Genomic DNA, 26045 nt, shown 5'->3' on the forward strand with positions numbered 1-26045 from the left:
CATAAGTTAATATATTCTTCCAAAAGCTAGTTGGCTTCAGGTTTACCTAGCCTGACCTTTTAGATAGCAAAGGATGGATTTTCAACTCAGTGCTAGGAAATTACATCCCATTAGCACCAACAGAAGTTGCACACCAAACTCCCCATGCAATAGGGTGAACGTTAACCTTAAATTGCTCAGAAAATATTCATAGAAGCTTCTAAATTACACATTACATATGGAATACTTTCCCCTGAACAATAAAAATATCCTTGCTTTTTATTCAGAGTACCAGTGTTTGACAGACATAGCAAAGCTGACTTGAAAGCAAAAGTAATTATAATTGAAAGCCATCTATTTCCTATACACTGAAGTAAGTAGACAATGCTTAAGTGTTGGTATAGATTCAATTTATGACAAGATGGAGCAATTAGTTAAGATAGTATCAACAGGAAAGGGAAAAGATCAAGGAAAGAACAGAAAGTTACATGATATTCATGAGAGCAGAATGGGCTTTCCGTCTCGGAAGAATTGCTGCTTCAGAGTTTTAGCTGAATCTAACACAGAAAGCATGTTTCTCATTTTTAAATAAAATAAGAAACAAGAATTTATTTTTTTTATTTCTTCAGATCAACAGAAATGCATTCATGTTGCCATGCCTCCATGCATTTCCTGAAAACCTCTTCAGTATTTTAGTTCATTCTAACTTGCCAGATTTATTTAGCACGTTCTATTGTGAGTTCAGGTAGACTGTACAATTTAGAGGTTTCAGTTAAATGTGGACTGAGTAACACCATATTCCTAGGAGCTTTCACATGTTTGTTGTTCACAGTAACCAGCTTCTGAGCAGGCATGATCTGCTTGGCCATGGAATAACATTGCTTTAGGGAACACTACCCAGTTCTAGCATAGAATCATAGAATCATTAATGTTGGAAAAGACATCTAAGATCATCAAGTCCAACCACTAACCTAGCACTGCCAAGTCTACCACTAAACCATGTCCCTAAGCGCCTCACCTACACGTCTTTTAAATACCTCCAGGGATGGGGACTCAACCACTGCCCTGGGCAGCCTGGTCCAATGTTTCACCACTCTTTCAGGAAAGAAATTTTTCCTCACGTCCAATCTAAACCTCCCCTGGCACAACCTGAGGCCATTTCCTCTCGTCCTATCGCTTGTTACTTGGGAGAAGAGACCAACACCCACCTCGCTACAACCTCCTTTCAGGTAGTTGTAGAGAGCGATGAGGTCTCCCCTCAGCCTCCTTTTCTCCAGGCTAAACAACCCCAGTTCCCTCAGCTGCTTCTCGTAAGACTTGTTCTCCAGACCCCTCACCAGCCTCGTTGCCCTTCTCTGGACACGCTCCAGCACCTCAACGTCCTTCTTGTAGTGAGGGGCCCAAAACTGAACACAGTATTCGAGCCTGTGCGGCCTCACCAGTGCCAAGTACAGGGGCACAATCGCTTCCCTACTCCTGCTGGCCACGCTATTTCTGATACAGGCCAGGATGCCATTGGCCTTCTTGGCCGCCTGGGCACACTGCCGGCTCATGTTCAGCCGGCTGTCGACCAACACCCCCAGGTCCTTTTCCGACAGGCAGCTTTCCAGCCACTCTTCCCCAAGCCTGTAGCGTTGCATGGGGTTGTTGTGGCCAAAGTGCAGGACCCGGCACTTGGCCTTGTTGAACCTCATACAGTTGGCCTGGGCCCATCGATCCAGCCTGTCCGGGTCCCTCTGCAGAGCCTTCCTACCCTCGAGCAGATCAACACTCCCGCCCAACCTGGTGTCGTCTGCAAACTTACTGAGGGAGCACTCGATCCCCTCGTCCAGATCATTGAGAAAGATATTGAACAGAACTGGCCCCAATACTGAGCCCTGGGGAACACCACTTGTGACCGGCTGCCAACTGGATTTAACTCCATTCACCACAGCATGAAATCACATCTTCTGACATGCAAGCAGGAACAGGCAGAAGAGTAAAATAAATGGGAAGAAAGAAGAATACTCACATACTCTATTTTTAGGTACCTAAATTTTCCTCAATGGGCTATATTCACATTATGTAGTTTGGGTTGGAACCTAGAAAGTGATAATCTCTCATCTGCATGACAGAGTAAAATCCCAGTCACCTGAGGTTAAATGTCCTCACCGCGGTTTTCAGTTGCACAAAACAATCATTTTGGGTTAAGTTCTTTATAGAATTAGAATGACACAGCCTATAGCTATTCTGCTTCACATGCCCTTACTTTCAGATCATACAGACAATCTTTTCCAGCTTCTCCACCACCCGTACTTACTCTTGGAACATACCTAGTTATGAGCCTTGCCCCTTGTTGTTAGGTGACTAGTGGAAGACCAGAGACACAGCTACACATATAGCCTTGACACTGAAAACCTCTCAGTGAGGCTTCCTAAAAGATTCCCAACTTTTTTGCTTTGCCTCCTACTCTGCCTCAAAACTACGCTCCTCCTACCTGGCTTACTGTAGTACTCCCTTATAAGACACATCAGTAAAATTATCTTACAATTCTCTTTAAGCCAGGTCACTAACACAATTTAAGTTACAAACTCTCAACTAGTTGAGTCAACCCAAATAAGGAGTGGAAAAACAAGCAACAGAAGGCCAGAACTTCATAAACCAGTTCTGTTATCGAAATAAGTCAATATATCACGCAACCACAATCCAAGGCTTTGTATATTTAAACAATTAAACATAAATATGTACTGAGAACTATCAGTGTCACACCGTGGCAATGAAAACCACTGAGGATTAACATGTTTCGGGCTTTTGGGAAAGACTAGATAAAAAGTTCACAAGTGCCTCCTGCACAGTAAGCTCTACTAGCTCTGTCCTTCTGAATTCAGTCACTCAGCTGCCATTTGTAACAGCAATCAGCTGAACAGCAGAGAGTGGGCTGTCAAAGGCAAGTTATTTTATAAAGGTACAGTAATAACATTTACAAGATACTTGTAAAAAATACTCACAAAGCTTCACCATAGGACTAATTTTGTAATTGAATTTGGACAATCTGAGTTACTTTGGGAGTGGTACACCTGTCTCGGAACCCTGCATGCTAACATAGGTCATGTATGCAGTGCGAGCATATCCAGTTAAGAAACACATTACTCTCAATTCTGAATATAATCAATGGATACGGACAGATTCTGAGCAGAAGGTTTGGAATGGGAAATTATCTTTCATGACAACTGGTCAAAAGTTTAGCTAGGTCATAATTTTATTACAGACATATAAAATAATTATTTTAGCACATTAGACGTAAACTACTCACCTGGGAATGCTCAAAATTCATTTTTTAGTGTAACTATTAGATTTTGTTATTTTTGTTCTTAGAAGGTTTAAAGCGTGTGATGTAGCAAGAGCATCTGAATAAAAGATCTAATCCAAAACTGTCCCAGTGTTAATACATTCTGTATTATATCGACTCACACAAAATTGTATGAAATTATGTCATACGAGGTTAGACTGTTTTCATGTCAATTAATCAGTGCCAGTGTGCTAACTCTACTATACACTCTATTTGGTAGTAATTTGTTGAATGTAGCATTGGCATAGCATGTAAAAATGCATTTTCCAATTTTTTTTAAACACCATAGCGTCACACTACTTGATAAGTCCTACTATTATATTATAGTTTGCAAAGCCTTTTGACCTCGTTTTCCCCCAAATTCCGAAAACATCCTTTTACTTCTCTACACTGTAACTTGTAACGTGGATTTTTTTTTTTCATTATCTGAGTCAGTTGCTTTTCGTGAAATCAAATTAATTGGAGCCTTTCTCTAAAAAACATGATAAATGGTTGGTTACTTTTACAATAGAAACCCATGTAGAATATTTAAAGCCAGTTCACTTGAGTGCAAGCAAATTGAGCAGACATTAACAAAAAGATCACCACATTGCATTTCTTGCATTTCCCCTTGTAGTACTGCTATAATGTTTTACACTGCAAAGAAAATGTCTAAATTCTAAACTGTCCCTAACATATAGCATAAGCAATGCCTAGGTAGGAAAACTCTGATGAAAGGTTGATGTGACTGGAGAAGTATCTTTGATTCCTAGGCTTAGCTAGCAGCTTGAAGCTAGTGGTAAATTGTCCCTTTCCTGTCTTAGCACACAGGAGCTTTCTACGTGAAAAAGTGCCCAGGCTGCAGTTTCCAGCAACACGTTCTCAAAGTCACTTTCACCTTTTGGCAGCCCTAAAGAACCCAGATCATGTTAGGCATGAGAACTTCATACAGGGGCAACAGATTTAAAAAAAAAAAAAAAAAAAAAAAAAAAGTCTTTTGGGAAAATAAAAGAAAACTACAATAGTTAATAGTGCAATTTCCTGTTTACAATAAAGACGTCACCTTTTTTTCAACGAGGTCTTTTGGAGTGAATCTAAATGGGTTGCATTACGGCACAATGAAAAACAGAAATAACACAAAGCCCTGCTGATTCAAAGATAAATGAAACATCAAAATGGCAGCAAATTTTTAAGGTTACACTGATAAATTACCTTAGCACTAAAAGATTAATTTTCTGTTTTTATCCATCTCTATGATAAAATTTATATATACTCACACTCAAAACAGACTTACACCTGAACAGTAAAATGCTTGTGAACAGATATGGAGAAGCACACTGCAAGATAAAATATTATATAATATATAAAAATTCTAATACCAAACCAAAAATAAATTTATGCTTTTCCATCCAACTCTTCTTCTCCTCAAGAAGCAACTGAGTAGGAAGGGACAATGTGAGGAGTATAAAAATAAAAATCTGTGGTTTGTTGGTTGGTTTTATTTAAATAATAGTCCAGAAATAAAATGAGCCCCTTGAAGAAGATTTTAAGTATTTAAAAATGAAAGAGGTATTACATTTACAATTCTATGAGTATTTTCAATTATTTTCTTTTGACCATAAACAAATTAAACTGACTTATTTCAGCTTGTTTATATATTTTTCAAAGATGAAAAAGAATTGTTAAATCCTTTTAAAAGCTTTTGTCATTGATCTCTAAAACATGCCATGTGCAGATGACCATTAGAAATAAAAATAAATCAATCCAATTTTGAAATATGCATTAGGAATATAAAATTATGACTATTATATATTAGGATTTAAAAAACCCAAGTTCTGGTAATCATTTAAAAAATGAAATAGATGTTTATAGGTAAAATCCTCACAAAAAGAAAACAGAAGCACCAACTATTTCCTATTTCTACATGAACATTCAGTAAAAACTAAAGCTTATGCCATTCCCTGCTACTGCAGTAATTAAGTATTCAGACCAGTAAACAGCTCGGTTGGAATGATTTTATGACAAATGACCAAAAACATATCAACCATAAAAACCCAGCCCTTCAAAAATCCCTCAAGCCCAGGAAGCTCAATCAATGTGATATAGTCGGTAACTTCAATGATGGCAGCATTCGCTCACTCTCAACTCTGTAAAAATCTGATGACAGGCAGTTTTCCTCCATTAACTTCTACACACACACAAAAAACAAAGAGGAGGAAGGTTGGTTTTAGAAGCCTAACAGACAAGAAGACAGAACATTTAAAAAAAAAAAGCCAATATGGAAACCAAGTCTGCTAGTTCAATGACTATTAGATTGATTGGTAGAAGGGGAAAAAAAAGGTCAAATAAATGAATAAAGACTAAAATCAATGAATACAGACACCACGCTATATACAGGACACACACACGCTAACTGAAAATACATTTTCTGAAGTTTCCATATTACAAGAGGTGCTAGAATGTATACGTGCTGGAATGCAGAAGGTGAGGATCACAGATTTAGTATAAGAACAACACTTTAAGGTTAAGATAAACGTTTTGAATTCCCTTGATTCCAACTTCACCTGATTTGATTAAAAGAAGCTTTGTTGTAACCAAGTGCACTGCAGGATGTAAATCATAATCAAAACAGAACTGTGTATATATATCCTATGCATTCATATGTACTACACGCTAATATGCATTACATGTAAATAGGTTCATACTAAGATAATGTTGAGTCAGAGGAAGAAAAAAGAGAGATGGATGGGAGAGAAAGCAAAGTGATGATTTCTCAGTATATGGAATATTAAATATTTAAGGTGGCATATTTTAACAATTATAAACCTCAGCAGTCTTCAGTATTGAACTCCTATTTTTGACCAACTCTCAGGTACTATTTTCTCTGTGCTTTTCACATGGAACTAGCATATTAATTAGAATGAGATCATCCAGTTTCATCCAATAATGCCAATGTTATCGGAGGGCTGGACAGCATCCAAATTTCATTTCAATCTATCACTTTGGTATTATAAATGATCAATCAATATTTCTAATAGTTTTCCATTCTAATGTATTACAGTGGAAATAAGCCAGCATAGCCTACAAGAAATATGCAGATTAAAAAGGTTATACTTTGAGCATAATGAAATGTAATTATTATTTTTTGTTAAATGAAACTTGGAGGCAACTGGTCATTGAAACCAGGGGAAATTCATGAGGAATTTGAAAAATTAACATCATTTTGAAGTTAAAACAAGAAGTAACAGGTCAGTGAGTCAAGTCAGCTGAAAAAAATGTTCATTAGCTTTGAGCAAGGTAAGAGAAGTGGAACAAACTCCTAAGAATTCAAAAGGCATAACTGAAATGTATATGCTTAAGTATAGCTAATCATCACCATTTTCAAGAGAATGTCATATACACACTAGCTGAACAGTGGCACTTACATAACATGGTAAAACACATCCATTATTTAACTGTAGGGAATAATTTATAGATTTTCCTCACCCAGCCTACATACATTCAGCTCAATTAAAGTTCTTGTATGCTGTCCTTAAGAGGGATGGGCTCAATCACATGCTCATGAGTTTTCTTGAACTAGTATCTTTGTAAAGGAAGAAGATTTTTTTGTTTTGATTTGGTCTTCAAGATTGTAGCAGTAAAATGTACTCTGATTGACAGGACATAGAATCAGAAGAAAATATTCTGCCTTATTTAAGTGGTCAAATAAAGACAGTTAAGCAGAATGCTGTAACATGCATTTGAGTGTATTTCAGACATTATATCAGTAAGTATATAACAAAAAAATTAAAACAATTGAAAAATAATTAATATTTTAATATTAGAATAAAAATTAGTAACATGCCATTTCTAAGTGCGTTATCTCACATTCTAAAGACATAACAGCAGCTTCAAAACACTCTACCAAGAACTGTAGTTCTCAGTATTTATTCAAAAATAAATGCAATTCAAACCAGTTCTTATGATTAATTTGTATTCATTTTTAAACTTAAAAAAAATCGATTCAAATCTCATTTAACATAATGTAAAAACAGCCAATTCCATTAAAATCAGTGCTGTAAATCTTGCGTAAGATGAGAACTAATTCCCATTGATTTCACTGAAGTTACCTAACATATTCACTTAATCAGTAAGCAAAATCAAATGTATATATCTTGAGTCAGCTTAAGAAACAATGTGAATCCCACAGGAAAGTTCAGTCCTCAGATCTCAAAATCTTAATAGTTTGACCTGAAGTGCAAGACTTACATTTTTTTGGAACATAAGGATCTAACTTGCATACACTGCAAGACAAAAGCACAGTCATGAATCAGTTATTTTCAGAGCACACATGACATCTAGGGAAATTATCTCAGTTTAAGAAATATTTAGACTTTGTAGAACAGTAACAAGGAATTTTGGGATTTTTTAAAAATGTTTTTATTAAAAATGTTAAACTCCATTTGTTATTATTCTGAAGAAATTAAATAGAAAACGTCAAGCCAAAATGAAGTCTAAACGACCAGTGTCATCTTGACTGAAAATCTCCAACTGAGAATAATCTTCATGAACTTCACAGAGTGGAGACAGGCCTGATCAACATAGAACTTAAAATGTTCCCTGTCCTTGTGCCTTGGGTATGAAAAGATATATTTTTTTTTCTTTTTTGTCTCTGTGGGAGCTTTTTTTTTTTTAAAGTACATTATAATTCCTGTGAAGAATAAAAATAATACAGCTGCTTTATGGCTTTCCTTAGATAACATAAAATTTTAATTTTATTATAGTCTATTGTTATGAAAATTTGGACTTATTTAAAGCAGTGTCTATTTGAGCAGTGTGTAATTTCCATTTTTGGTATAACTCCCCAGTTATGAAACACTGCTGCAAAGGCGTAGGCAGATCCAAGACATCTACTGGTTCCAAAGACAGCAACTTAGACAGTATACTGAGAAAGAAAAGAGAGACAGAGAGACAAAGAGAGAATGCTGCAACAGTAACAATACAAGAGGCGCTGCTTGGCAGCTATGAGGCTCAAGACAATCGTTAGTCCCTTTACATAACAGCAGCAGCCAAGACTGAATGGGCAGCTCCAAGAGGGTGCTTGATGCAGCAGGAACTGGTCCCACCGATGAGTAAACTGCAAAACAGCATTTGTTTTCTTGCTAAGACTGAAACGGATGGAATTTTCTTCTTCATTTAAAGTACACGCTATCTTCATTCCAGAGCAGGCCTGTTGGCAGAACTGTACATGAATTTGCATGAATAAGGCCCATGCTATCCCTTTTTTGCCTTCAGGAGCATTTGTTTTTCTCTTGTTCAACACATGAATTGCATTCATTTAGCATGCCTCAAAGTACAGGGATCAAAAATATTGTCCTTCTTAAAACACAGCAGTGTACCAAATACCCAAGATTCTAAACTCTTAGTTCCTTGTCTCTTAGTTTCATGCACATTAATGAACGAGTAATTTAAAGACAGACAATACTTTTGCTCTGTCCTTGCATCATGCTGGGGGTGGGGTGGAGGTGTGTGAGAAAGAGAGCGCTCAAGAGAGATGGACAGAGACTGACAGAGAGAGACACACACATGCACACACACTGCTTTTGTCTGTAAACTTAGGTACTTTAAGTCTTTTACATTACCAACTCATTGTCCTATCCAGATTCTCTGAGGGATCACCTTACATTTTCAACTTCCAAATAAGTAAGAAATAACGTTAAGAGATGACACGTATCCATTCTCCTGATAAGACCTAGATACTTTAAGGCATTTTCGTTCAGACTTCCTTCACATTAAATCATAACACTTGCTAAGTATGGGACATTATATGAGAATATTTTTGTGGTAGTTAATATGTCCATAAAGTAAGTTCTGGTAAAACGCATTGTAGTGCACAATAAAGATCTGTATGACTATGCAGTGATTTGGTTATTTCAAATGAAAGAAAATAATCCTCGTAAGCCTCCTCTCTTCTGAAGATTATTCATTTTAAAAATACAAAAGTGGAACACAATTCCAAGTTCCAACAACTTGGAGTCTGGGCGTAATTGTTTCTGAGGAAATGCTGGTAAGCACATCTGAAGATCCATTTGTGAATCTCTCTAAAATCCATGCCTGGCATTCCAATCTTTCCTGTCCATTGGTTTGAATGGTGTATGAATTAGATTAACTGTCCTGATTATTCAAAGAAATTTAGCTTAATGACCTGCAATTACTTTAATGGCTTTGAAATTCAGAAGGTAAGGCGGCACTATGTTTCTTTAAATGAACATTAAATATAAAATGTCTCTGATTGACTGTCATGAAAACCCAATTTTATTGCCATTTAAATTATTCAGAATCAATATTAGACATTAGCTATAGTTAGGAAGCTTATGAAGGACAGAAGCATCTAAAAGCTACCTTTTTTAATATTGAATAATTGCATATTGTTTTGAAAATAACAGGCTATTTGCTATGTATCACTGTTTCAGAAAGCAGAATCTTTATTTCTTTTTAACACTAAGCTATAAAAAAGAAAAATGGACTGAAGTTCATCTTTGATGAGTTTGTGCTTAAGCTCATTTCCCCACTTTGATTATTGAATTTTCCAAGTTGTCATGAATGCCATTTATATTCTAGTACCATCATATACCTCCAGTCAGAGGTAGTAAAACAGTACTAGTGATTCCACACACAAAATGTAGTAAGAAATGTTTCAGGTCAAGTATCTGTTCAGTGTAGTACAAAGAATTAAAAAAAAAAATCTTGAAAGATTAAATTAATGAAAAATGCATAATATTGATATGTAAATTCTCAATAGTGATTTAAAAATAGCTTCAGTAGTGCTGTTGCTTAAGGATACAATATTTCTAAAGAGTAAAGAAAATGCATAAGGAATGGTAAAGGAATAAAATCCATAATATGTATAAACCAACTTCATTCATTTTTCTTGCCAGTTCAGGATAGTTAAAATACAAGGTGGCATAGACAGACCATTAGATCCCTCCCTCTGATTCTGGGTAGCAACAAGCACAGGGAGGATGGTCCTTATGTTTTCTTCCTATAGTATAGCAGAACACGGTAGAAACTGCTTTTGTATGAAGTGATCTTCAGGCTATAATGATATTCTAGACTACCTTGAAATTTGTTGTCTCTGAGGAGTACCATGTTGGTTGTTAGTCATCCATGTTGGTGGTCATTTGAGCAAGAGATAGCAACATAAAATCCTTACTTTACAGTTGACGTATTTGACCAACTTGCTCATTGTATGCAACACTGTGATCAAATAATGGCCCTCAAAATTGCTGTTGTCCCTTGATATTTACCTTGGTAACACTTAGCACACACTAAATGTTTGTGGACAGCAAAAGAGAAAACTGTATTCATCAAAACAGTTTCTCGTTCTGCAGAGGTATACATTTAATAAATTAGAAAATACAAGCACAGAGTAATCAAGAGCTCTTTACTAGTCATACAAATAGGACTGTTCAAAGGAATATGCTTAGCTACTGAATTGGAGCACCTCTCCCAAGACAACTTAAGCTTAAATAACTATGTTTTGGGATATCTATAAATAGTTAACTAAAACCCATCTGTGAGACTCCAGAGTTTTTCCTTCTCTTTTGAGGAAACACAGGCAAGAAATATTTTATGTATTATATATTATATAGCAAGTAAATATCATTATATATTACATTATTATACAACATTATTTTTTCCTAAGTTAAAGGCAAATAAAGTCATCAAGTGCTTGGGATCACAGGAAGAAATAACTTGTGGGTATGTTCCTTAACCTTAAAAAAAAAGGGGGGGTGGGGGAGTGGAGGGCAGAGGTATGCATGTCACTGCAGTCTCACACTGTGAAAAGGCAAAAAAACCACCGTAGGACAACCCTATTTTTGCATTGAACTCTGGTTTTACTTTTCATCAATGAATGCTACTACGTAAGACCCATCATACATTGGGCCAGACTGCTAAAATCTGTTGGGAAATGTTAAAATATCTACAAGCAATCTATTTTTCATAGCTGTGAAGCATAAGCAATTTCCATCGACTCCCATCACCAATTCACAGTTCACTCACACTCTGGAAATCAAATCTTACACTTAGGTATGCAACTTTAGGCACCCGATTTTGATAACTTTGGTCTGAGAGTTTTAGCTCTACACAGAACTATTGTATTCAATATAGCTGATACTTATTCAAAATCTATACTGCATTTATTAATTCAAGTCACTGAGTTACAAAGTTTCTCCCACATTCTTCCAGCCCACTCCTATTCTAAATTTCTAGGCTAGAATTTATTTCAGAGATATTTCCATATGAAATAATTTTTTTCCCATCTAACCCTCTAACTCAAGAAATGGCATTAAGAAGATACAGTTGTGATATTTTTTCACGGAATAATCATTATAGTGCATAATAATGATAGTAGTAGTAAAAATAAATAACAGCATTGAAATGCAAACAGCACTTTACAAATTTCGCAACAGCAGTTTGTCCTTGAAAAGAAATAAACTGCTACTGTTTGTGGCGCACCATGGATCATGAACCAGCAACTGCACACATTTTAAATAGAGAAATTACAAGGCTTTAAAGAAAAAAAGTTGTTTTGGGAAACATTTCAACAGACTCATCCACCAAATAAACAGCAAGTATTTCTGTGGGACACTTTCTGTGCCAGATGTAGGACCGTTTTGTGTTCCCAGGGAATGCTAAACAACTTCCCAATAACGGCACAAATCATTCACTATGATAGCACTGAATGGAACATTTCAATTGCTTAGGTGTAACAGAACACTGTAGCCAGGGCTTTACAAAGCTCCTAGCTAATTTCTGTAATGTAGACCTAAAATAATATTAATAATATATTATAATATATATTAATAACAACAACATTAACAACACCACCACACCTTAAGAGACCTTATTAAAAATATCCCATTTGAGCAGGATTGAGGCAAAAAGTACTATTTCCACTCCCTCTGTGATGAACTTTTGGACCAACTATGATTATTACCATTCTTATGTTTTGTGGGATTTCTTACTACAAACTTCTTGAATTACAGCAATTATAAACAGTGAAAACTTTCAAGTAGGTTATGTGGAATCACAAGGCCACTTTAATTGTACCTGAAATTTCATGCTAATAAGTTTGCCCAACAGCAAAGACAAAACTCCAAAGAATCAACTGGCTGTAAAAGCTTACTGTCCTCCTACAATGAATGTCATATGCACTGGATTTGTACTTTCTTCTCCTTCTCATAGCCCATAATCATTTCCATTCTACCTCCAAGCCAAGCAAGAGTAATAACTTGGAATCATAAAAACTGTCCAAAAAAATTATGTGCATTCATACAAACGATATTATTTGCCTCCTATTCATTTGAATTTCACTGTAATACACTGAGAAATGCAAAATACAATTTGGGGGCATGTACTTAAAATCAGCTGATTCCTCTGTATACATACATACACGAATACTGGGGTTAGAAGCTAGAAGAAAACACGATGAATTAAGCACAGAGGGAAAGTTTGCTGCATTTCATCAGTGCGCTTTGAAAAAAGAATGTTTTCAACAAAACTGATTAAAGAATGGCCTAAATTACATAGGAAATTTTAATAGTTAAAATGCCTATTTCATTACAGATTATTTTGAATATATTGAAGATCAAAGATATAAGTGACTGATTTTGAAAGTTCTGATAATTTTCTGTTTTTAAAAAAGACTGTCAGGAAAGGACAGTTAAAAACAATGAAAGTGATAAGAAATCCTGGAGTAAAGATGTTGGTTTCTTATTTAAAAAAGCTATTCTTAAAAGCAGAGCCTTTCATGGTGAAGAGAATGTTGGACTTGCTTCCAATAGCAATAAAAAGAAATTTACTGCCCCCTCCTGGACTGGTAAAACAAAGTTATGTTTTCTCTGAACTCAGTCACAGAATTGCATGGATGATGTTCTTTTATTAGTTAATACAGAGACTCCATCCATCCATAAAGTTGGTAGAACGGGTGATGACTATGGATGACTGCTGGAAGTTAAAAGCCACCAAGTTCAACACAGGAGGCTAAGAACTTGATTAGATTATTTCCTTTGGATCGTCTTAACTATGTCTGTTATATAACAAAATGGTATAATATTTTTCTAAAAACCAGAAATACACAATGTGATGCTTTAATGGAAAACAAAAATGTACACGAAGTCTTAGAAAGCAACACATTTACCTTCATCAGAAGAGAGATTCAGTATCTTAAATGCCAAAGGGAAAACGTTCTGTCCTAAAGGGCATAATGATTTATTTATTTATTTGGGGGGGGGGGGGGGGGGGGGGGGGGCGGAGTGTTTCGATGGTTTGGTTTTGGGGGTTTTCTGGGGGTTTTGTGGTTGGGTTTTTTCGGTTTGGTTTGCCTTTTGTTGTTGTTGTTTTGCTGGGGTGGGGGAGGGTGTCCAATTCTGCTTTTGCCTATGATCCCTTATTTTTCAAGGTTTTAAGAAAACACCGATTACTCACAAAAATAAAAAATGCCAACTGATCCTGCCAACAGAAACTATATATTACTTCATTTTAAAAACTAATAAAAATAGCCCATGCAAAATTTAACTTGTAATAAAAAACCAAAACAAACCACCATCAAAACATAAATAGGAAGGAAATAGGTTACAAGAGCTTTGGAAAATACTAATAAAAAGATTTTATACTTAAAAAGTAAACAATTAATATGACTGTATTTACAAACTACTTTTAGACAACAATTGCATAAAAATCAACATTTGTTGGCACAAATTAGAGTAAGGATTGAAAAGGCTTTGTGAAAAGATAATAATGAAAGAGAAGCAGTGCAGAAGAACAATGTATATGGGTGCCAAAATGAATGAGGTGAAGGGACTAGAAAGCTAAATGCAGCAAAGAATCTTTTTAAAACATCAGAAATTCAACCTAAGCCAGTCCCACGGCAGGATAGCTTGTACAGCTGGTACATAGGTGGCATACAGCTTCACCTTGCTAAGTTGGCACCTGACCTTGTCAGTGTTATGGGTGCGTTTCTACCAGGATGAAATGTGCTTCAATAACTTCCCAAATTATTTGGCACAAACGTCCTTTCTGTCAACATCAAATCTGCCTATTTTCTGCAGTCTGTTTGATATTTATTGCCACTGATTTATAGGCAATGCAAAGAAATCCTGCTTTTTTCTTCAGTTTGAGATCCTTTATGCCCTTCCTGGAGCATCACAAAGTGCTGTAGTTCATTATCGTTTTCAAAATCCTATTAAATGTTGTTCATAATGTCCTTTAGGACTAGTGCTACAGTTGTAGAAGCAGTATCTACTGATCACTGCACAGAGTTTTGCCTTTTGGGATGAAAATTAACTTTATGCTAGCAGATGAAGTTCTGAAGCACTTGCCCTATAACCTATATCTGTGCTTTTTCAAAACCCCTCTGAAATGACAGATGATTTTAAGCCATAAGAACCTGCAGCATCAGATCATCAAGTAAACAGTTACTTCTCACACTCTGCTATGCAATCAACAGATTCCTATCCATTCTGCACTAAGTGAAGCTACCTCTTCCTTTACAAATGAAGTACAAAAAGATCATCATTTCTTTCCAAGAGAAAAAAAAAAAAATAGGCTGTTCATTGCAGTTTGGAAATAATCAAACGTGTGCTCAAGCCTCACACAGATGTTAGAATGCTTTGAGATTCCTTGCTGATGAATATGGTAAACCAAAACACCCATCTGGACACACAAAAACAATGCACAAATGAAACCCTGGCCAACTAAATTCACTCTGTATTGATGACTATGGCCTTTAATTTAGATTGCTTATAAAACTCATGTAATTGTAGACTATCCAAATATATTAAAAAAATAACAAACATTTTATTAATCTGAGAAAAATACATAAAAACATTTATAAGCCTCTAAAGTTATCACCACAGAAACTGCTTCGAGCTTCGAAAGGCAAAGCATTTTACAATTATCTGCTTTGATATGATACTCACTGTATTATTAAGTTTAATAAACTGTTAATATGAAATAAGGAGGTCTTCTAAGTGCCTCATAGAACATTCCTTACTGATAAGATATCAGAAGGTGTAGATAGTCCTCAAACAAATTCTACTAATTTCTCAGACTATCATTCCACACAATATAAATTATTATTTCAGAGGTACCCACTTTGCTCCTTTTTGTCATCAAAAAGGATGTGCTTTGGAAGGTGTTATGCAGATCTTTTTCAGCTGTAGAAAGAATATTTAGTTAGAATATTGAAAATAATACAAGCTTGAACAGAAGTCAATCTTAAAAATGGGACTCATCACAACATAACAAAAAAAATTCTGACTGATATCAGAATCTGACCTCAAATAATTAAAAAAACCCCCAAATTGTAATTGTTGTAGATTTCAAAATAAAGAGATGTGAGAAATTATAATACAAATACCAGCCCTGGTAATTCTTCCTCAGCCCATGCAAACAGCAGTCTTCCATGTTCATACTTTGCCTTTTACAAAATGCGTAATATTCCCCTTCTCTAAAAGCTTCTGGAAAGTCTTTATAGGTATGAGGTATCTGCCATCAGGTATCATGGAAGGTTAGAGAGGAAGGAAGGTATTCGGGGGAGAAACGCGTGCACAGAGAGGCACTTTAAATCTCCTTTGATTCTTCCATCATCTAGATGCCTGCTTACACTTTTTGTTCTACCTGTTGAAATCGTCCATAAAAAGTAAATCTGACAATTTTAGAAGCTAATTCCCCTTCATTTGAAATAAATCTTACATTACAGGTAGCATTAAATGGATTTGTCTATGCAGTGGCATGGTTTAGCTGTGTAACTGCTAGCTGCATATTTCTAACTGCTGTTAGAAAATCCTAACAACATTAATTCAATTTTTCTGCATAATGAAGAGTGGAAAAATGATCTGCTATTTCAAATCCAGTTTAGGATGACAGACACTGATTTGCCCTCATTAAGATGATGTTAAATGGTGTTGTAGAGTTAAAGTGATGAGTTTTCTTCTAAATGTACATTTCCATAATTTAACTTTTTTTTTTTTTTTTTTTAAATTTAGCCTTGTCTCTGTCTTTTCTAAGCATATTTTGGGAGCATTTTCACTTCTTTTCACTTCTGCTTGTTTTAACTTCAAGTATTGACTATATTCGTACCTATTATACTTTTATATTATTTATTTTATACTATAAAATTAGTTCACATTATCAGACAGAATGGAAGTGGAGTAAAAACTGAAATTTGAAGATATTTGTATAGGTAATGATGAAATCAAGCTAGCGTATTGTGTCTTCTGTAACTGGCAATAGATACATTTCTGATCAAGGTTCAGGATAATCCAGAGATCAGTTACAGAATCTGCCAGAGGCTTACAGTGAGGCTTTGGACCAATCACCTCATCTTTCACTTTCTCATGCTGATTGTATGTGCTTAGATTGCATTGCCTTTGAGGCATGGAGAGACACAGGCCTTATAATGACCATTAGATTTCCAGTATCTACCAGTTACAAATTTGTTCCATCTGACAATGGTAAGGCACCAGAGGAAGGTCAATGCACGGGCAAAGCAGCTGTCCACCAAACCAATTTTCCATGCCTGTGGTACCCAAGCAAGGGTGCCAAAATTCTTTTGGCTGTTTAATTAAAGTTTGTGTATACTGGAGGTTGATTTTGTATTTCAAATCAGTTGCAAAGATAATACTGCTGGCATGTAACATGCTCATCAACAACTGACAAGGTATTTCTGAAAATGTGAAGCAGGAATTAAACTGTCCCCCTCCAGATCCACAGAGAAAGACACATTTTGGAAGAGAAGGTCTGTTACACAGTATTGGTCAACAAAACCTGACAATTTTAAAAAATAAAATGTTAATAGTACTATTTTTAACTAAATTGCTGAAGAACTTAAGAAAAAAACCCACACATCACATTGATAGGCCAGAAAAGAAACAACGGTAAATCTTAAAGGAAACTCAGGAAGAGGACCTCGTGATGACAAGTAAAGTGGAGTTTTATATCTATGTTTCAACCGGTGAAGAGGCTTCTGTTCAGACTATGAACCTTTCCCTAGGCAACTAAAAGCTGCACTGGTGTTTATGATGATTAATTTCCTAGGCTGTTATGTTTCAAGGTAATAAATTATTTACATTAAACTTTAGTAAAGCTGTATGAGTTCAGACTTGGGAAGACATTTTGAAGGTGTGAAAAGCATTGAGATGAGGGGAGCTAAAATAAAATGGCTAGACAAAGAATCCTGTCAGCTTCAGAGGGTGAAAATTGTAAAAGTAAATGTAATGATTGACTGTAAAATATGTATGGCTGAAGTGAAATTTTGAGAATATATTTTTGATTCAAAGTTTTCAGGACTGAAGCAACAGAATCTTAAGGTTGTAAAGGTAGGGAAGTGTATCTGCTGATGTTACTGTATTGTACTACTCCAAAAACGTGAGAAAAAAATAAACAAGACATTAAAACTTACAGTCAGGATCCTATGCATTCCACAGAATGCTCAAACTACATCTTATAGCAAGTTTTCTGGTTATAATCAACCACAGTTATGCAGGTGCAATAAGACTGTATACATCATATGCTAAGCCACTATTAGAAATGTAAATAAACAACTAGAAAAGCTCCTATTCAAAAACATTAGGTAGACTATCCAGAAACAAATGTAGCTTAACTGATAAATAAATCTTCCTGTTTTCCACAGACTAAGAAATTTGTCAGCAATGGTAGTAAGACCCCATGCCATGGGGAGCCAAGAGGTATTAATCCAGAGAAGATTCTTTCTCACCCAGTGCTTTAACACATTGAAAAGGTTAGAGAACCCATGTGCTGATGCATTCTACCAATAATTTTTTTAACAGATAAGAAAGAAACTTGACAAATGTTTAAGTAATTAAAATAATGTCCAATTAGTGTATATTTCTCTAATCACACACCCCCCCTTTTTTTTTTCCCAATGGATTCCTTGATGCCTTTTCCCTTTAGGTTAAAGAACTTCCCCTTCGTACTACACAAAGCATATTTGGTAAAAAGAAAATAAAGTATAAACAGAATACAGAATGGGTTGCCAGGGGAAAGCTAACCTATTTTACTATCAAATGGATCATGACGCCTTCAGTTAATTTAAAAAAATCTTACCTATTTGTATTAAGGGATTAAAGTATTATGAATCTCCTCCAATTCGTAACTCAAAGATAAAATACAGGCAAGTTGTAATCAGTAAATCTATTTTTGAAGCAACAGAACCTACACTGCAAGATTTAAAATGTGTCCATACTGACATAAAGAGCTTCATATTTAAAATATTACAGAGACTGAGATTGCATGTCCTGGTTTGTTTACTTTGAGTCTAACAAAGACACACATTAAGTATGATTTAAAGCTTATGACAAGAGACTAGGAATCAGTAGATACAAATACTGAGTAATCCCACTTGTACCATGAGCCTGCTGTAGATCCTGAGACAATTCACCCGGTTTCAGATTTCTCATCTGTATGGAAGGAGCAGATAACAATACATACCTATCTACCACAGGTGTTTCAAAGTTAAGTTCTTCAATACTTGGAGAGTTGCCTCAAATTTCTGTCTTACTCAAATGCTAAAAATAATTACACTGATATTTTGAAGCTGTGTCAGTGGATTTCTACTTGTGCAATCTTTTAAAAACAAAGTCCTAAAATGTTAGTTTGTTGAATCAATTTACTGGCTTTCAATAAAGCACCTTTAGGATACTTTTGGCTACGTTTATATGACACAGGCTATACTATTTTAATAATCTGTGCTTCAGATGTATGGTGATGAGGGAATTATTGCGCACCTGGGGGCATAGCATAATTAGAAAAGTGGCACAGTAGGGGAATAAAAATGATTTAAAAATCTCCAGAAATTAACCAGTCACTATTCCATTGATGTTTGTTTTAAGTCGCTATAGAAGCATCCAAGTGAGAAGCATGAACAGAGAATCAAAGGAATTTGTGGTATTATAAATAATTAAAATTTCTGCCCTATCATTTCTCAAAGCTCATAAGAAGCAAGGACGTGCAACCAACTGGGTCAGACAAATGAATCCATTCACACAGCTGGTAAAAGAGTCTGCTTGAGCATAGCTAATGTGCTGGGGTAGGAATATTTGAACAGGTGTAATTATACTAATGATTTATTGAATGTTTGATTAATTGGAAATTAAGTGAATGCACAGTGGCAGAATTGTCATAGCAAATCGTTCAGATGTTTGGTTTAAAGGTGCTCAGTCTCCCTTCAGTAAAGCAATTAAGAACATCCTAAATCATGGAAATGAATTATCTGTGCAGAATTATCTGATGTAATGATACTCTTACACACAAACTAAAACCTATGAACAAACTACCCTAACAAGAAGTGAATTCATGAACATGTGAACTTAAAACACAACTACCTTATATTGCTCATGAAAACAAAGGATTAAGTGGCCCTCCTGACTTCCTGAGATATAATGTGGGAGAGGAAGATATATAGAATTAACTGAATAAAGTTGCCAGTCTAGAAGGCAGCCTAGAAACCTCTGGAATAGGCTCCCATTGCAATCGATTAATCAATTAATTGATAACAGAGCTATATCCCAGGTAAGTCTTCGATTTTATGTTTTGAATGAGTACTGTTTTGGAGTAACTTAATAAAGAAGCTCTACCGTTGCCTTATTCAAGTTTTTCAAGCAATGGTTACAGAATCTGCCAAAATAGGGTTCTGACATTTCTTTTTCATTCTGAGTTCACTGATTACAAGTCAACTCCAATTCAAAATGACTTTGAGTGCTAGAGTTGCAGGCTCAGCTTGGGATATGACACCTAGCTGTTCCCTGGCATATTTTGACCAATCTTTACCATTTGGATCCAGAATTTGTCTTGCAATAGCTTTCTAATAATGTAGTTAATAGAATAAAGCAAAGTCCCTTCATAACTGGGATATTATCAAAAGAGTAAGATTATATAATGCAAAGCTAGAATCAGAACATGCAAATGAGTAGTCAGACTGCAGCAGGTAATTATCAGATAATAGGTTTACTATTCTTATCATTTGAAGTATTTGGTAAGGCAGTTAAGAAAATTTTAGAAGAGAACAGTAAGCCCACAGCTAGCTCCTGGAACATAATATTTCTTTAGGAGTTCTATAAAAAAAAACAAACATAGACTTTACTATTAATCTTGATCAGTTTAAGTGAGCCTGTCAGGACGTGGATCAGGAGACCACAGGCACACTGCAAACCCAAACTAAAATCAGGACCAGTAATTTATTTTGTACTTTTGTGGAAGAAATAGGTTTATATGAGTGGGACAGTGGTGTCAGCTTTGAAAAGGCACATTACCAGAGGTGCTATTCTGTTTGAATGTTTCTGTTGAAGTTTATGCATATTTATGTGACAGCTATATCACAGTTACCTAAACAAGCTGTTTTCTATATAAAACTGGATTTTGTTTTTTAAATAGTCTATATAAAGAAGAAATCCTTTATTCATACACAAAGCAAACAGCTCTGCTTAATTACTAATCACAGCCACGATGTAAGAGGACCTAGCAGCTACAAAAGATTTGAAGATTTTCACGTCAAATCATGGTGACTCTTTTCCCACAAGGCACTAATTATGTCATGATGCAAACCATACAACGTCTTTAGTTTAAGCACAGAGTTCTAATGCTAAAAATTAAAAAACAACCTGTGTTTTCTACATTTACCCTTTAAACAGGACTCTTGTTCTACCTACTAATTTTTTTCTCATTATGAGAGGAAAGAGTGATAGCCCTGTGAGCTTGTTGAAACTTATAAAAGCAACAGGACTAAAGAGAGATCAAGTGAGCTATATCCTATTACTTGTATGCTCACTCAATTTGAATAGCTCCTTCAGTAATACTTGAAAACACTTCATACTATAACCACAGTAAAATGGATGCCACTTGACAAGAGTCAAGCGTGGAGCAAGTCCACAACATCATACTGCTCCTCCTTTCCCACTTAGTGGCGGAATCCTCTGATCCTGATTAACAGAAAAGCTTAATTAAAATAAAATTAGCACTCTTTGCTTTCCCTGCTGTCCTCCCTGCTGTGAAAATCTACTGGTACACCAACTTGTAATTACTAAATTGACTTATTTAAAAATGTGTTCTTTGAATTTCCATTTATCATATTTTGTTCTCCAGCCAATCTGGCTTTTTGCCACTTCAACAAAAACAAACACCACCCTTCCATCCATATAAAAGATGCCAATATAAAGATCATTGCTAAGCTCCAAATTGTCTATCAAGGAGTTGAAATATTACTTATGGTTTTACATAACCCTATGATCTTAAAAAACACATGCATAATTGCTATTAACATGCCAAATCATAATAAATGGCACATACGCCTAGTAAGCTATTCGCAGAGAAATCTCACAAAGTTAGAAACGCTATAGGCACCTTTAGAGGGAGAACCTAGCAAAACAATGAGCAACTGATTCACCACACCATTGTTTCTAATTTGGTTACTGACAACAAAACAAAGAGGAAAGCTGACTGAAAACAGGTTGACAGAAAACAAGTTACATCCAGGACATCACCAAGTGTTGATTCCTTTGTAACATGCCACCCCTGAAAGAAAAAGTGTTTGCTGGTTAAAACCCCAATTTTTGCAATTAAAGTGAGGCCCTAAACAAGGTCAACTACAAACAGAGTCAAGTGATTTACATTACTTGCAAGAGAACTCAGTTACAGTATGTAAGGTAAACATGTTTATATTATTTATTAAAACGTAAAGTAAGGTGGAGAACTAAAGTTATATTTAACCTTTACAGAGATGTTAACTTCATGCTGGGGTTCACAGCAGATGAAGACTGCACGAGTGTAACGGATGCATTTGTGTGCCCTTCTGTCACTTTCTTGTATTGATACTTCACCTGCTTCTAGTTCTAGGGAATGGGCTATTCAAAAATTATCTATCAGTCAGTCAATTTTCACTGTTTCACAATTATCAATTAGTCAGTCAAAAATTATCTATCACTGGAGTACTGTCTACACTGACTTATACACCACCTCCAAATCCATACAGATTCTGAGAGATAATCAGTGTAAAAAAAAAAAAAAAAGGCATGCCTAAGAAGATTTAAAAACGAAGAGCAGTCAGTAGTAGATCTATAATTATGTTAAGCCTGTGTTTGACACAGAGTAAATCCAGGTGTTAAAAGGGGAGTGACCTTTCAGCCATTTGCATCCAAACATGCATATCGTTTTACTAGAAACTCAGTATAAGCATAAATTTCACAGAATCACACAACAGTTGAGATTGAAAGGGGCCTCTTGAGATCTGCAGTATAACCCCCCTGCTCAAAGTAGGGTCCGCTACAGCAGCCTGGTTAGAACTTTGTCGAGTCAGGTTTTTAGTATCTCCAAGGACGGAGACCCCAAAACCTCTGCGGGCAACCTGTTCCAGTGTTTGGCCACCCTCACAATAATAATAATAATAAAAAAAAATAATTTAAAAAATCTTATGTTTAAATGGAATCTCCTGTATTTCAGTTTGTGCCCATTGCCTCTTGTTCTGGCACTGGGCACTACTGAGGAGAGTTTAGCTCTGTGTTCTTTACACCCAACAATCAGGTATTTCAGAGAGAGGTATTTGGAATTTGATCTCTTCTCCAGGCTAAACAATTCCAGTTCTCTCAGCCTCTCCTCGTATCTCTGATGCTCCAACCCCTTCACCATCTTTGTGGCCCTTTGCTTGGCTTACTCCAGTATGTACATCTCTCTCTTGTACTGGGGGAGCCCAGAACCGGACACAGCAGTCTAGATGTGGCCTCACCAGTGCTGAACGCAGGGGGACAATCATCTCTCTGTACCTGCTGGCAGCCCTGGGTACTGCAGGCCTTCATTGCCACAAAGGCACATTTCTGACTCATCTTCAATCTGTTGTCTACCGAGATTCCCATGTTCTTTTCTGCCAAGCTGCTTTCCAGCTAGTCTGCCCCCAGCCTATACTGGTGCACAGAGTTATTCATCCCCAGGTATAGGACTTTGCACTTCCCTTTGTTGAACCTCATGAGATTCCTGTCTGTCCATTTCTCCAGCCCATCAAGGTTCTTCTGAAAGGCAGCACAACCTTCTTGTGCACTGAACACTCCTCCCAGTTTTCTATCATCTGCAAACCTGCTGAGGGTGCACTCTGTCCCATCATCCAGGCCAAATTTCAAATATAATAAATGAAAGTGGAATAATTAGTTAGCACATTTTGTCCCTCATTTTCAAAGCAGAAACCTGTCTTATCTTTGTCAAGAATCCATTGCTTTCCTTCTCTGAACTGTAGATGCAACTATCACACCTCAGGTTTATCTTAAGATATAACTCAATGTACTGCAGATATGTATTTGTACTAATGTCTTCCTCAAAGCCTTCTGAGACATTTACACATACCTAAATGTTACTGCTGGCATATACACATTAACTGAACTGAAGTGTTATCAGTATTAAGAGAAGAAAAAGTAGGTAGGATTCAGGAAGTATAAAAATCTTGCCTATCAATATACCAGAAATGGGAATCCACTTTCCCTTTTCCACTTAATGCTAAATGGCTAAAGGAAACTTGACTGGAATTTAGTCATTTAGGGTTTGTTTGTTTTTTAAACAGAAATGACAATAAGCCCATGAAATAAAGATATTTAAAAACAGACAAGGTCAAAACCTATCCATTATTTAAAAGAGAGGAATGCCAATAATGAGAATAGACAGATAGGGTATAGTCAGAAGTGATTACAGTCAATCTGATGAAATTAAGGAATGAAAATAACAAAGGCTGAAGATATTCTAGGTTATTTCCAACAATTATCACTTGTATCTTGTGCCGCTGTATACGGCAGGACTTGATTTCCTTTATCTATAGACAAACAAGCAGCATGTTACCTTATTGCTACTGATATACCGGTTTGAGAAAATACATTTGCATGACTATGAATCTACTAGCAGCAGGAAGAAAGCCTCTTGCCAAATAGAAAGTCTCCATCTAACATTTTCCTTCACCAATAATTGGACAAGATGTTTCTATACCAACAAGAAAGAAAAATAGATGATGGAACATATGTAAGGCAGAAAATGTGGTCAGACAAGATTTAGAAGAAATAAATATTAATCAATTATTCAGGTGAATTTCCAGATATGGTATGCTATGTACAGAAAGCTGCAGAGGAAATAAGAAGGTTCAAATGGTTTTTCATAAATATGTATGATTAATTCTGCTTCTATTTGGATAATGATAACAGATTTGAATAGGTGTTGATATTGGAACCACCTAGCATATAGTAATCCCGCACCCATAAACTGTGGGTTTTTTAATGTGGGATCAAAAGAGATTCTCCTTTGTTAAAAGAGTACTGAAAAATTAAGAACGAATTATATTATTTGATGACCTTGCTCCAGGGACTTTGGTTGTATCAACCAGCTAAAAGAAGGAAGAGAGAATAAGTCATCTAAGAAAGTAAGAGAACATCATCTGCCAGTTTAGTATTTAATGAAATTCTCAGGTTTGTCAGTAGTATAGAGGTAGGAGTTCTGTATAAATCGAAGAACAAAAATAACATACTGGATATTTAGGATTGAAAATAATCTTTGAAAAATCTAACACTGCAATAAAGAGAGATTACTATTTGCCAGAAGGAAGGAATAAAGTGTAGGTTTCTAGCTTTAGAGTGAAGTATGATATCCCTCTTCTTTTCTTTTTTCCTTTGAGATCACGAAAAAGAGGAATGCAACTGTTTTGCTGAGCTTCTTTGCTCAAAGTATCAAGAATCCTCAACAAAACTCTTACCATGAAAAAAAACTCTCAATAGGGGAAGGGAACAGCTCAGCGAACAGTGCATGAGGAAACCAAGACAATCATCTCTATGGAGATGTCAGCAACATAAGAGATTTCGGATTTAGAAACCCAGTATCTTTTGCTTTGAAAACAATGCCCATTCTTTAACTTTGTTAAAACTCGTTCAGAAAGCTAACTGCCAACCTCAAAATGCCCTCCTAGAACCTGTATATGTACTCCTAGCAATATACTTCATAATAGTCCAGGAAATCTTCAATAAACAAAGAGCACTGTTAAGTCATTCAGAAGTCTTTCAACTGCTTTCACTGTCTTAACCAGTTCTGAGGAACAGATGCCCAGGTATTTTTATCTCGTAGCGTCTGGCCAAGCCACAGTGCCCGAAAAACCTAAATCTGTTTGTAGACAGAGTTGTAGATAGCAATTTCCACTTCTCTCTTCACTTATTGGGCACAAATTTAATAAATAATTGAAAGTCCAGAAATACCGTTTTTCCTTCCTAAATAAATCATGTAATTCCATCTTTGAATATATGTACACACACCTCCCATATATGTATACTCAACTAGAGGTGATGAAATTTCTCTCATGAGCTCTTGCACATTGAGAACATACGCCAGTGAGCCACTTGATAACAAGCTTACCGAGACACATCTCCCCTTATCCTCATCAGTTTCCTGGGGGCCCCTTTCTTAGGGCAAGACAGTCATTGTAACTCTACCTGCACAAACAGGTCAAGGCAAACATCTAGGTCCTTTTCAGAAAGGCTCAGACTGGCAACAGGCACAGGAGATATTCCCAGTAGATGCTCACACTACGGAACTGAAAATAGCATAGGATCTCCGTCCTGTCTTGACCAGCACTGTTTTGTGTAAATACTGCAGAAAGTCTATATGACAAATGTATTTACTAGAAAGCAAATGTTGTAAGGAGTGACCATTTCTTCATTTGTTCACCAGTTAGAAGGTCTGAATTCAT

At 35.9% G+C, this 26045-nt stretch overlaps 1 protein-coding gene across 10 annotated transcripts in view; it reads right to left on the bottom strand.

The window, feature by feature from the left end:
• RBFOX1 (RNA binding fox-1 homolog 1) overlaps window positions 1-26045 on the bottom strand; it is a 1372937-nt gene that overhangs the window by 586827 nt on the left and 760065 nt on the right. The gene's annotated exons all lie outside the window — the stretch shown is intronic.

Source organism: Aptenodytes patagonicus, chromosome 13, assembly GCF_965638725.1.
Source record: "Aptenodytes patagonicus chromosome 13, bAptPat1.pri.cur, whole genome shotgun sequence".
NCBI classification, from domain to species: Eukaryota; Metazoa; Chordata; class Aves; order Sphenisciformes; family Spheniscidae; genus Aptenodytes; species Aptenodytes patagonicus.